At 40.1% G+C, this 12,353-nt stretch overlaps 1 protein-coding gene across 2 annotated transcripts in view; it reads left to right on the top strand.

Moving 5' to 3' along the window:
* Positions 1-12,353, top strand: part of RAB9A (RAB9A, member RAS oncogene family) — a 53,783-nt gene that overhangs the window by 13,292 nt on the left and 28,138 nt on the right. For both annotated transcript variants that reach the window (XM_059910630.1, XM_059910631.1), the window contains exon 2: positions 949-1,113. The gene's annotated coding sequence lies outside the window, so the exon portion shown is untranslated. The remainder of the gene's footprint in view (positions 1-948; positions 1,114-12,353) is intronic.

The following is a 12,353-nucleotide window of genomic DNA, read 5'->3' on the forward strand; positions in this document are numbered from 1 at the left end:
GATCCCTCTTGCTGCAGAGCAACTAAGCCCGTGCACCACAACTACTGAGCCTGTGCTCTAGAGCCCGTGAGCCACAACTACTGAGCCCACACGCCTAGAGCCCGTGCTCTGCAAGAAGAGAAGCCACCGCAATGAGAAGCCGATGCACCGCAACGAAGAGTAGCCCCCGCTCGCCGCAGCTAGAGAAAGCCCACGTGCAGCAACGAGGACCCAATGCAGCCAAAAATAAATATAAATTAAATAAATAAATTTAAATAAATAAATAAAAGGTGCCTTCTTGCTTTCAGGAGAGCCCACAATCTGAAGGGAGAACTGATGACAACTTCATATAATCCCATTTATATTATTATTTAAAATTAGGTTTCCAGAGATGTTACTAAGCTTTACCAGAAATGCTATGCCGTAATGATTGCACATTGCTTTACACTCTGCCAAGTGCTGGGGGCCAAGAGATGAGCTAGATGCCATCCCAGGCCTCAGGACCCACAAAATGCAGGTGACATAGCCACAATCATTTTACAGTTCAAGAACTATAAGAGAGACAGACTGTAGAGGCAGAGGTGCAGGGGACCCAGGAGGATCAGGGAAGGCTTTACAAAGGCTGTGACCCTAAGGGTAAATCCTGAGATGAAGTAAGCCAGGCAGAGTAAGCCGAGACGATGTTCCATCACTGGACTTGCTAGATTCCTGGCACTTTATATACAGCATCTCAGTTAAGTTTCACAACTACCCAGCCAGCACTTTAGAGATGAGAAAACTGAGGCTGAGAGACATTGTTACTTGCCCAAGGGTACACGGAGACAAAGCCAGGACTATTCATAATGAACAGGTGGGGTTTTTTGGTTTTATTTTTGCATATCAGTTTGCTTCCAGAAACATCCAGTCTTCCTGTTAATTCCATGCAAGTTACAACTGTTTTTCAATTGTGGTTTGTTTTTCCAATGACAGGAGTGTGTGGTTTGCAGACTACACCTCAGTGCGGCGCTATGCACGCTTCCCTCTGTGGGGAGATCAGCCAGGAACGCTTGGCAGTGGTTGCCGGCTCTCCTGGCACAGGGAAACCTTCCCGAACCTTCTTGTGGCACCCATGTGATTTACCTGATGTTCTGAAAAGTAAGTGATTTTTAAAATACTTAAATTTAAACATATGAAAACATGTAGTTTTAAAGTGACATGCATATGTTTTTTATGAATTTGAAGACTAAGTATATAAATGCAGTTTCAAATGCCATTTCCTATAAAATATAGTGGCCTTTACATTTTCATTCTCTTTCTTTATGACCTAGGGAAACTATATGATACAGATAATCAATTTTGACAAAAGAGGCAGGCTGTTTTGCATCCTTTGTTAAATTATCACAGACATCCGTGCTGGACAGTGGAAAAAAAACAGAATTAAGATAAATTTGTTGGATATGTTCTTGCTTTCTTTTAAAAATATAAACAAGGTACAAATAGGAGTAGGTTCTAAGTAGTCGTTAGTCTTTTTCATATGATGACGTACATTTTAAAAAAATCGAAAGCAGCCATGGAAAAGTTACAGATCTGATTAATAAGCAAATGAAAACATGGCCCATTCAAAAACTTCTTATTTTTGGAATATATTCAGTTTCGAAATGTATATAAACAGAGAGAGCTCCCAGCGGTTGCTTTTAAATAATCAAAATGGGATCATAATAGGCTAATTTCACCTTTGTGGGTGGAAACAAAAAATTCAGAGATTTCCAAGGGTGCCCGGGAAGGCCTCAGTCAGCTGAAGTAGACCTCCGCCCATGTCCGAGGGGAAAGAACTCCCAGGTGTCAGTGGTCTGTGTGTTGGCGTCTCTGAGTCTACTAGGCCATCTGGTCTGGTCTTTAGTGTCTCCCCAGACTGAGGACTTCCATCTCGGCAGAGTTTTTTCATGCAACAGATGGACTTTTACCCCCTAGCTTTGTGAAATCTCAACAATGGCTGAGCAGAAAGTTTCCAAACATCTTAGTGGATTTTGATACCATTTTTACATGAGACGGTGGCTCAAGGGCTTGGGGGTTTCTTTCGGGGGAGTGATGAAAATGTTCAAAAATTGATTGTGGTGATGGTTGCCCAACTCTGCCAATATGCTAAGCACCATTGAATTATACCCTATTTTAATTCTACCCTATTTTAATTCTGTGGTCTGTGAATTATATCTCAATAAAGCTATTAAAAAAAATCATATGGACTGAGGGAGGGAATTGGAGACAGGATCTCTGCTGGATATTTATCTCAGTGAGTCGTTCTAAACCTTTAGTATCCCGATTATGCATACATATTATCGAGAAATACTGGCAGGCTTCCTCAAAGGGGCCTTCTGGGAGGCGCCCTGCCAGTTCATACTGACAGCCATCCAGCAGGCAGTGGCCTCTATCCAGGCAGTGTGCTGGGCCCTGGCCTCTGCATTTCTGCATAGAAGCCCCTCCCTCTTTCAGTCACACAACAAACAGGGCTAAAGCTTCCATCCACAATCATTGCGCCGCCTTTTTCTTCCGTTTCTCAAGCCACAGATTCGAGCTACACTATCAATGACGTCAAGCCCCTGGAACATAGCAAATCATGTAGAATCAACCCAGAGCAGTTGCCATTTATGTCTCTGGTTAGATCTGCACTCAGAAAAGAAACAGCAGATAAAATCAGCCCTAGACCCTTGCTCCTCACAGTGTGGCCCAGGCATCAGTGGCATCAGCATCACCTGGGAGCAAATACAGAAAACGGGGGCCCCATCCCGGACCTATTGACTCCAAATCTATCTCTTCACAAAGCTCTCAGTGATTCTAGTGCATGTTACTGCTTGTGAAATGCTGACTCATCCTCAGGAACTGGGCCTATGAACTCTGCCTTCCTGCTTATATCTTTGGATGAAATGCCTGAGTTCCTAGCCAGCACTGGACTTTCCACTTGTCTCGGTTACCAGCCACCTCCACCCTCCATGTTGCTAAATCCAAGGGACAATTCTCAGCCCTGAAACCTATCAGCAGCAGTTGACACACTGGCTTCCTTCTTGAGAACACCTTTTTCCATGTGGCTTGCAGTAGGTTGTGCTTTCTCTGGTTTTCCCTCTAACTGGCCACTCCATCTCAATATTATTTGCTGCTTCCTTGTTATTTTCCTGACCTCTTAATTTTGGAGTGTCCAGAATTTAGTCCTTGGACACCTTGGATATCTACACTCATTCCTTTGTTGACTTATCTAGTTCCATGGCTTTCTGTAGCATTTATGCTGATGACTTCCCTTCCTTATCTTCAGGCTAGCATCTCTCCTCTGAATTCCAGGCCCATAAGTCTAACAGCCTACTTGAAAAGTCTACTTGGATGTCTAATAAGCATCTCACCCTTAACATGTTTAAAATCAAGCTTCTGATCCTCTCTCCAGTACTGCTCGTCCACTTAACGGCAACTCCATACTTGCATAACTTGAGCTAAAAACCTTGGAGGCATGCAGGATTGATACCTTTCTTTCTCTCACATCGAACTTCCAAGCAGTCAACAAATCCTATTGGCTACATTCCAAATATATATCCAGAAGCCCAACTTAAAAATGGGCGAAAGATTTGAATAGACACTTCACCAAAGAAGATGAAATAAGATACAGGGATGGCCAATAAGCACAGGAAAAGATGCCCAACGTCATTAGTCATCAGGGAAATGCAAATCAAAACCAGCACAAGATACCACTTCATACCCACTAGGATGGCTATGATAAAAAGAGTCAGAAAATAACAAGTGTTGGCGAGGATGTGGAGAAATTGGAAGCTTTGTGCACTGCTGGTTGGAATGTAAAATGGTGCAGCCACTTTGGAAAATAGCTCGGCAGTTTCTTAAGAAGTTACACAAAAATTTACTACACGACCCAGCAATTCCACACCTTGGTATATATCCAAGAGAAATAAAAACATACATCCACACAAAGACTTGTATGTAAATATTCATAGCAGTATAATTCGTAATAGTCAAAAAAGTGGAAACAACCCAAATGTCCATCAACTGGTGAATGGATAAACAAAATACGGTCTATCCATTCAAAGAAATACTGTTCAGTAATACAAAGGAATGAAGTACTGATACACGCTGTAGCAAGGATGCACTTTCGAAACATTTCCTAAGTGAAAAAAGCCAGTCACAAAAGACCACACTTTCTCTGAGTCCATTTATATGAACTGTCCAGAATAGGCAAATCCATAGAGATAGAAAATAGATGAGTAGTGGCCGGGGGCTGGGAGTGGGACTGGGAATTGTCTGCCAGTGGGCACAAGGGATCCAACCGGGGCGATGGAAATGTTCTGCAATTGGACTGTGGTGATGGCTGCACAAACTCTCTAGCAATCATTGAACTGTGCACTTAAAATGAGTGAATTTTGTTGTATGTAAATTATACTTCATTAAAGCTGTTAAAAATATCCAGAATCTGACCACATTATGTTCTCTGCCACCATCCTGCATCTCAGCCAGCATCATCCCCCACTTGGATGACCACAGTACCTTGCTAAGTGGTTGCCTGACTGCCACTCTTGTCCCCTAGGTATATTTCCAGTACAACAGCCAGAGTGATGCTGGGAAATGTGCACATCAAATCATGTCACCCTTCCACCCAAAACTCTCTGTTGGTTCCTGGCTCCAAGAGAAAGGCAAAGTCTTTAAAGCCTTACCTATCTGGCCCCTCTGCTACCTTTCCTCGACTTTTTCCTAACTTTCCCAACTCAACTACCACTTCCCTCCTTGCTGCGTCCTGCACTCAGTCACACTGGCCTCCTTGCTAGTCCTTGACTGTGCCAGGCACATGCCTGCCACAGGACCTTTGCATGAGCTGTTGCTTCTGCCTGGAATACTCTTACTCCAAATTTCCAACAACTTAACCAACCTTTCTCAAGCCCTAGGTCAAATGTCATCTTGGGCAGTGAAGTTTCCCTGGCTGTTTATTACGTTTCCTAGCACCCTTTCTGATTTTTTTTTTCCGTAGAGCTTATTCACCATTTAAATACAATGCCTTGCTTATTTATATGGTTTATTGTCTGCTTCCCCCCTCCCCCCAACTAAATTGTACACTCCATGGGGGTCAGGGATTTTTGCCTTTTTGGTTCACAACTTATCCCCAGCCCCTAGGAAAGTTTCTGGCACATAGAAAGCCCTCAACAAATATTTGTTGAAGTTATGTGCTTAAGAAAACCAGAAGAGCCAGGAATATAACCTATCAATACATACGTACATTTAAACGAAGGATTAAAAACAAGTTTAGAGGGGGTGATTGTAGTTTACAATAGGCAAAACAATTTCAGAGTGGAGTGAATGGAGAATTGGAAAAGAGAACATTTTTTTTCCCGGAATATTTTCGAGCTTTTCTTCCCCATGTAGTGTCTTTGAGTGGGCATCAGATATACCATCAAGTATTAGGCCACGTGCTCAAACTAGCGTACAATTGTCCAGTTGTCTTATAACCTTTCCCTTTATTTAGCATTTTCCATTTTCATGTTCCATAGCATTGTCACCAGAAATAAATAAGGAAAAGGAGATCAAAAACAAAATTCTGTTTGTTCACTGTTTTACTTGCCAGAAGACCCTACAAATATTTGATAAGGAATGGAATTTAAAGAGTTGCTTGGTGATTTCCTTGTTGTTTTAACTTAATTATCTATGCATTACAGGCTGTACTTGGCTGTATCTCAGTAATTTTAAAAGTGGCTCTTTGAAAATAATCATCCCCAAATCATATATAAATACCCTATTTGCAACTTAAGAGTTTTTTTTAATCTTATGTGTGTTTATTTTTTGTTACAATTCAGTGGTTTTTAGTGTTTTCAGAAGTTGTACAACCATCACCATTATCTAATTTCAGAACATTTTCATCACCCCCAAAAGGAACCCTGTACCCATTAGCAGTCCCTCCTCATTCCCCCTCCCTCCAGCCCTGGGCAACTACTCATCTACACTCCGTCTCTATGGATTTGCCTATCCTGGGCATTTCCTATAAATGGAATCATGTAATATGTGGTCTGTTGTGTCTGGCTTCGTTCACATGAGTGGTTTTTTGAAAACTCAAGAAGTAAACTAATTTACTAACCAAAGGAACTGTACTGACCTTTATTTAAAATGCAGCTTTAACTGAATTTACATAAATAATTTAGCATTTACATCTGTCACAATTACACTTCTTCAGACTTTTGTGTCAGTAGTTGTTTTGGGTTAACCACATGCCAAACTTGACATTTTTTTTTTTAACATCTTTATTGGAGTATAATTGCTTTACAATGGTGAGTTAGTTTCTGCTTTATAACAAAGTGAATCAGTTATACATATACATATATCCCCATATCCCCATATCCCCTCCCTCTAGCGTCTCCCTCCCACCCTCCCTATCCCACCCCTCTAGGTGGTCACGAGGCACCGAGCTGACCTCCCTGTGCTATGCGGCTGCTTCCCACTAGCTATCTATTTGACATTGGGTAGTGTATATATGTCCATGCCACTCTCTCACTTCGTCCCAGCTTACCCTTCCCCCTTCCCATATCCTCAAGTCCATTCTCTAGTAGGTCTGCATCTTTATTCCCATCTTGCCCCTAGGTTCTTCTTGACCATTTTTTTTGTTTTGTTTTTTAGATTCCATATATATGTGTTAGCATACAGTATTTGTTTTTCTCTTTCTGACTTACTTCACTCTGTATGACAGACTCTAGGTCCATCCACCTCACTACAAATAACTCAATTTCATTTCTTTTTATGGCTGAGTAATATTCCATTGTATATATGTGCCACATCTTCTTTATCCATTCATCTGTTGATGGACACTTAGGTTGCTTCCATGTCCTGGCTATTGTAAATAGAGCTGCAATGAACATTGTGGTACGTGACTCTTTTTGAATTATGATTTGCTCAGGGTATGTGCCCCGTAGTGGGATTGCTGGGTCGTATGGTAGTTCTATGTTTAGTTTTTTAAGGAACCTCCATACTGTTCTCCATAGTGGCTGTATCAATTTACATTCCCACCAACAGTGCAAGAGAGTTCCCTTTTCTCCACACAATCTCCAGCATTTATTGTTTCTAGATTTTTGGATGATGGCCATTCTGACCGGTGTGAGATGATATCTCATTGTAGTTTTGATTTGCATTTCTCTAATAATTAATGATGTTTAGCATTCCTTCACGTGTTTGTTGGCAATCTGTATATCTTCTTTGGAGAAATGTCTGTTTAGGTCTTCTGCCCATTTTTGGATTGGGCTGTTTGTTTTTTTGCTATTGAGCTTCATGAGCTGCTTGTAAATATTGGAGAGTAATCCTTTGTCCGTTGCTTCATTTGCAAATATTTTCTCCCATTCTGAGGGTTGTCTTTTCGTCTTGTTTATGGTTTCCTTTGCTGTGCAAAAGCTTTTAAGTTTCATTAGGTCCCATTTGTTTATTTGTGTTTTTATTTCCATTTCTCTAGGAGCTGGGTCAAAAAGGATCTTGCTGTGATTTATGTCATAGAGTGTTCTGCCTATGTTTTCCTCTAAGAGTTTGATAGGGTCTGGCCTTACATTTAGGTCTTTAATCCATTTTGAGTTTATTTTTGTGTATGGTGTTAGGGAGTGTTCTAATTTCATTCTTTTACATGTAGCTGTCCAGTTTTCCTAGCACCACTTATTGAAGAGGCTGTCTTTTCTCCACTGTATATGCTTGCCTCCTTTACCAAAGATAAGGTGACCATATGTGTGTGGGTTTATCTCTGAGCTTTCTATCCTGTTCCGTTGATCTATGTTTCTGTTTCTGTGCCAGTACCATACTGTCTTGATTACTGTAGCTTTGTAGTATAGTCTGAAGTGAGGGAGCCTGATTCCTCCAGCTCCATTTTTCTTTCTCAAGATTGCTTTGGCTAGTCGGGGTCTTTTGTGTTTCCATAAAAATTGTGAAATTTTTTGTTCTAGTTCTGTGAAGACTGCCAGTGGTAGTTTGATAGGGATTGCACTGAATCTGTAGATTGCTTTGGGTAGTATAGTCATTTTCACAATGTTGATTCTTCCAATCCAGGAACATGGTATATCTCTCCATCTGTTTGTATCATCTTTAATTTCTTTCATCAGTGTCTTATGATTTTCTGCATACAGGTCTTTTGTCTCCTTAGGTAGGTTTATTCCTAGATATTTTATTCTTTTTGTTGCAGTGGTAAATGGGAGTGTTTTCTTAATTTCACTTTCAGATTTTTCATCATTAGTGTATAGGAATGCAAGAGATTTCTGTGCATGAATTTCGTATCCTGCTACCTTACCAAATTCATTGATTAGCTCTAGGAGTTTTCTGGTAGCATCTTTAGGATTCTCTATGTATAGTATCATGTCATCTGCAAACAGTGACAGCTTTACTTCTTCTTTTCCGATTTGGATTCCTTTTATTTCTTTTTCTTCTCTGATTGCTGTGGCTAGAACTTCCAAAACTATGTTGAATAATAGTGGTGGGAGTGGGCAACCTTGTCTTGTTCCTGATCTTAGTGGAAATGGTTTCAGTTTTTCACCATTGAGGACAATGTTGGCTGTGGGTTTGTCATATATGGCCTTTATTATGTTGAGGAATGTTCCCTCTGTGCCTACTTTCTGGAGGGTTTTTATCATAAATGGGTGTTGAATTGGTTTTTCTCCTTCATTTTGTTAATATGGTGTATCACATTGATTGATTTGTGTATATTGAAGAATCCTTGCATTCCTGGAATAAACCCCACTTGATCATGGTGTATGATCCTTTTAATGTGCTGTTGAATTCTGTTTGCTAGTATTTTGTTGAGGATTTTCGCATCTATGCTCATCAGGGATATTGGCCTGTAATTTTCTTTTTTTGTGACATCTTTGTCTGGTTTTGGTATCAGGGTGATGGTGGCCTTGTAGAATGAGTTTGGGAGTGTTCCTCCCTCTGCTATATTTTGGAAGAGTTTGAGAAGGATAGGTGTTAGCGCTTCTCTAAATGTTTGATAGAATTCGCCTATGAAGCCATCTGGTCCTGGGCTTTTGTTTGTTGGAAGATTTTTAATCACAGTTTCAATTTCAGTGTTTGTGATTGGTCTGTTCATATTTTCTATTTCTTCCTGGTTCAGTCTCGGAAGGTTGTGCATTTCTAAGAATTTGTCCATTTCTTCCAAGTTGTCCATTTTCTTGGCATAGAGTTGCTTGTAGTAATCTCTCATGATCCTTTGTTTCTGCAGTGTCAGTTGTTACTTCTCCTTTTTCATTTCTAATTCTACTGAGTTGAGTCTTCTCCCTTTTTTCCTTGGTGAGTCTGGCTAATGGTTTATAAATTTTGTTTATCTTCTCAAAGAACCAGCTTTTAGTTTTATTGATCTTTGCTATTGTTTCCTTCATTTCTTTTTCATTTATTTCTGATCTGATATTTATGATTTCTTTCTTTCTTCTAACTTTGGGGGTTTTTTGTTCTTCTTTCTCTAATTGCTTTAGGTGTAAGGTTAGGTTGTTTATTTGAGGTGTTTCTTGTTTCTTAAGGTAGGATTGTATTGCTATTAACTTCCCTCTTAGAACTGCTTTTGCTGCATCCCATAGGTTTTGGGTTGTCGTGTTTTCGTTGTCATTTGTTTCTAGGTATTTTTTGATTTCCTCTTTGATTTCTTCAGTGATCTCTTGGTTATTAAGTAGTGTATTGTTTAGCCTCCATGTGTTTGTATTTTGTACAGATTTTTTCCTGTAATTGATATCTAGTCTCATAGCGTTGTGGTTGGAAAAGATACCTGATACGATTTCAGTTTTCTTAAATTTACCAAAGCTTGACTTGTGGCCCAAGATATGATCTGTCCTGGAGAATGTTCCATGAGCACTTGAGAAGAAAGTGTATTCTGTTGTTTTTGGATGGAATGTCCTATAAATATCAGTTAAATCCATCTTGTTTAATGTATCATTTATAGCTTGTGTTTCCTTACTTATTTTCATTTTGGATGATCTGTCCATTGGTGAAAGTGGGGTGTCAAAGTCCCCTACTATGATTGTGTTACTGTCGATTTCCCTTTTTGTGACGGTTAGCGTTTGCCTTGTGTATTGAGGTGCTCCTATGTTGGGTGCATAAATATTTACAATTGTTATATCTTCTTCTTGGATTGATCCCTTGATCATTATGTAGTGTCCTTCTTTGTCTCTTGTAATAGTCTTTGTTTTAAAGTCTATTTTGTCTGATATGAGAATTGCTACTCCAGCTTTCTTTTGATTTCCATTTGCATGGAATATCTTTTTCCATCCCCTCACTTTCAGTCTGTATGTGTCCCTACGTCTGAAGTGGGTCTCTTGTAGACAGCATATATATGGGTCTTGTTGTTGTATCCATTCAGCCAGTCTATGTCTTTTGGTTGGAGCATTTAATCCATTTATATTTAAGGTAATTATTGATATGTATGTTCCTATTACCATTTTCTTAATTGTTTTGGGTTTGTTTTTGTAGGTCCTTTCCTTCTCTTGTGTTTCCTGCCTAGAGAAGTTCCTTTAGCATTTGTTGTAACGCTGGTTTGGTGGTGCTGAATTCTCTTAGCTTTTGCTTGCTTGTAAAGATTTTAATTTCTCCATCAAATCTGAATGAGATCCTTGCTGGGTACAGTAATCTTGGTTGTAGGTTTTTCCCCTTCATCACTTTAAATATGTCCTGCCACTCCCTTCTGGCTTGCAGAGTTTCTGCTGAAAGATCAGCTGTTAACCTTATGGGGATTCCCTTATGTGTTATTTGTTGTTTTTCCCTTGCTGCTTTTAATATTTGTTCTTTGTATTTAATTTTTGATAGTTTGATTAATATGTGTCTTGGCGTGTTTCTCCTTGGATTTATCCTGTTTGAGACTCTCTGTGCTTCCTGGACTTGATTAACTATTTCCTTTCCCATATTAGGGAAGTTTTCAACTATAATCTCTTCAAATATTTTCTCAGTCCCTTTCTTTTTCTCTTCTTCTTCTGGGACCCCTATAATTCGAATGTTGGTGTGTTTAATGTTGTCCCACAGGTCTCTGAGACTGTCCTCAGTTCTTTTCATTCCCTTTTCTTTATTCTGCTCTGCAGTAGTTATTTCCACTCTTTTATCTTCCAGGTCACTTATCCGTTCTTCTTCTGCCTTAGTTATTCTGCTATTGATCCCTTCTAGAGAATTTTTAATTTCATCTATTGTGTTGTTCATCACTGTTTGTTTGGTCTTTAGTTCTTCTAGGTCCTTGTTAAACGTTTCTTTTATTTTCTCCAGTCTATTTCCAAGATTTTGGATCATCTTTACTATCATTATTCTGAATTCTATTTTAGGTAGACTGCCTGTTTCCTCTTCATTTGTTAGGTCTGGTGGGTTTTTACCTTGCTCCTTCATCTGCTGTGTGTTTCTCTGTCTTCTCATTTTGCTTAACTTACTGTGTTTGGGGTCTCCTTTTCACAGGCTGCAGGTTCATAGTTTCCCTTGTTTCTAGTGTCTGCCCCCAGTGGCTAAGGTTGGTTCAGTGGGTTGTGTAGGCTTCCTGGTGGAGGGAACTAGTGCCTGAGTTCTGGTGGATGAGGCTGGATCTTGTCTTTCTGGTGGGCAGGTCCACGTCTGGTGGTGTGTTTTGGGGTGTCTGTGGCCTTATTATGATTTTAGGCAGCCTCTGTGCTAATGGGTGGCGTTGTGTTCCTGTCTTGCTGGTTGTTTGGCATAGGGTGTCCAGCACTGTAGCTTGCTGGTCATTGAGTGGAGCTGGGTCTTGATGTTGAGATGGAGATCTCTGGGAGATTTTTGCCGTTTGGTATCACGTGGAGCTGGGAGGTCTCTTGTGGACCAGTGTCCTGAACTTGGCTCTCCCACCTCTGAGGCACAGCCCTGATGCCTGGCTGGAGCACCAAGAGCCTGTCCTCCACACGGCTCAGAATAAACGGGAGAAAAAAAAGAAAGAAAGAAGAAGATAAAATAAAGTTATTAAAATAAAAAGTAATTATTAAAAAAATTTTTTAAGTAATAAAAAAAAAAAGAAAGAGAGAGCAACCAAACCAAGAAACAAATCCACCAATGATAACAAGCACTAAAAACTATACTAAAAAAAAACAAAGAAAAACCGGACAGACAGAACCCTAGGACAAATGGTAAAAGCAAAGCTATACAGACAAAATCACACACAGAAGCATACACATACACACTCACAAAGAGAGAAAAAGGGGAAAAAATATATATATCTTTGCTCCCAAAGTCCACCTCCTCAATTTGGGAGGATTCGTTGTCTATTCAGGTATTCCACAGATGCAGGTACATGAAGTTGATTGTGGAGATTTAATCCGCTGCTCCTGAGGCTGCTGGGAGAGATTTCCCTTTCTCTTCTTTGTTCACACAGCTCCTGGGGTTCAGCTTTGGATGTGGCCCCGCCTCTGCCTGTAGGTCGCCTGAGGCCG

The sequence above is a fragment of the Balaenoptera ricei genome, chromosome X (assembly GCF_028023285.1).
Source record: "Balaenoptera ricei isolate mBalRic1 chromosome X, mBalRic1.hap2, whole genome shotgun sequence".
NCBI classification, from domain to species: domain Eukaryota; kingdom Metazoa; phylum Chordata; class Mammalia; order Artiodactyla; family Balaenopteridae; genus Balaenoptera; species Balaenoptera ricei.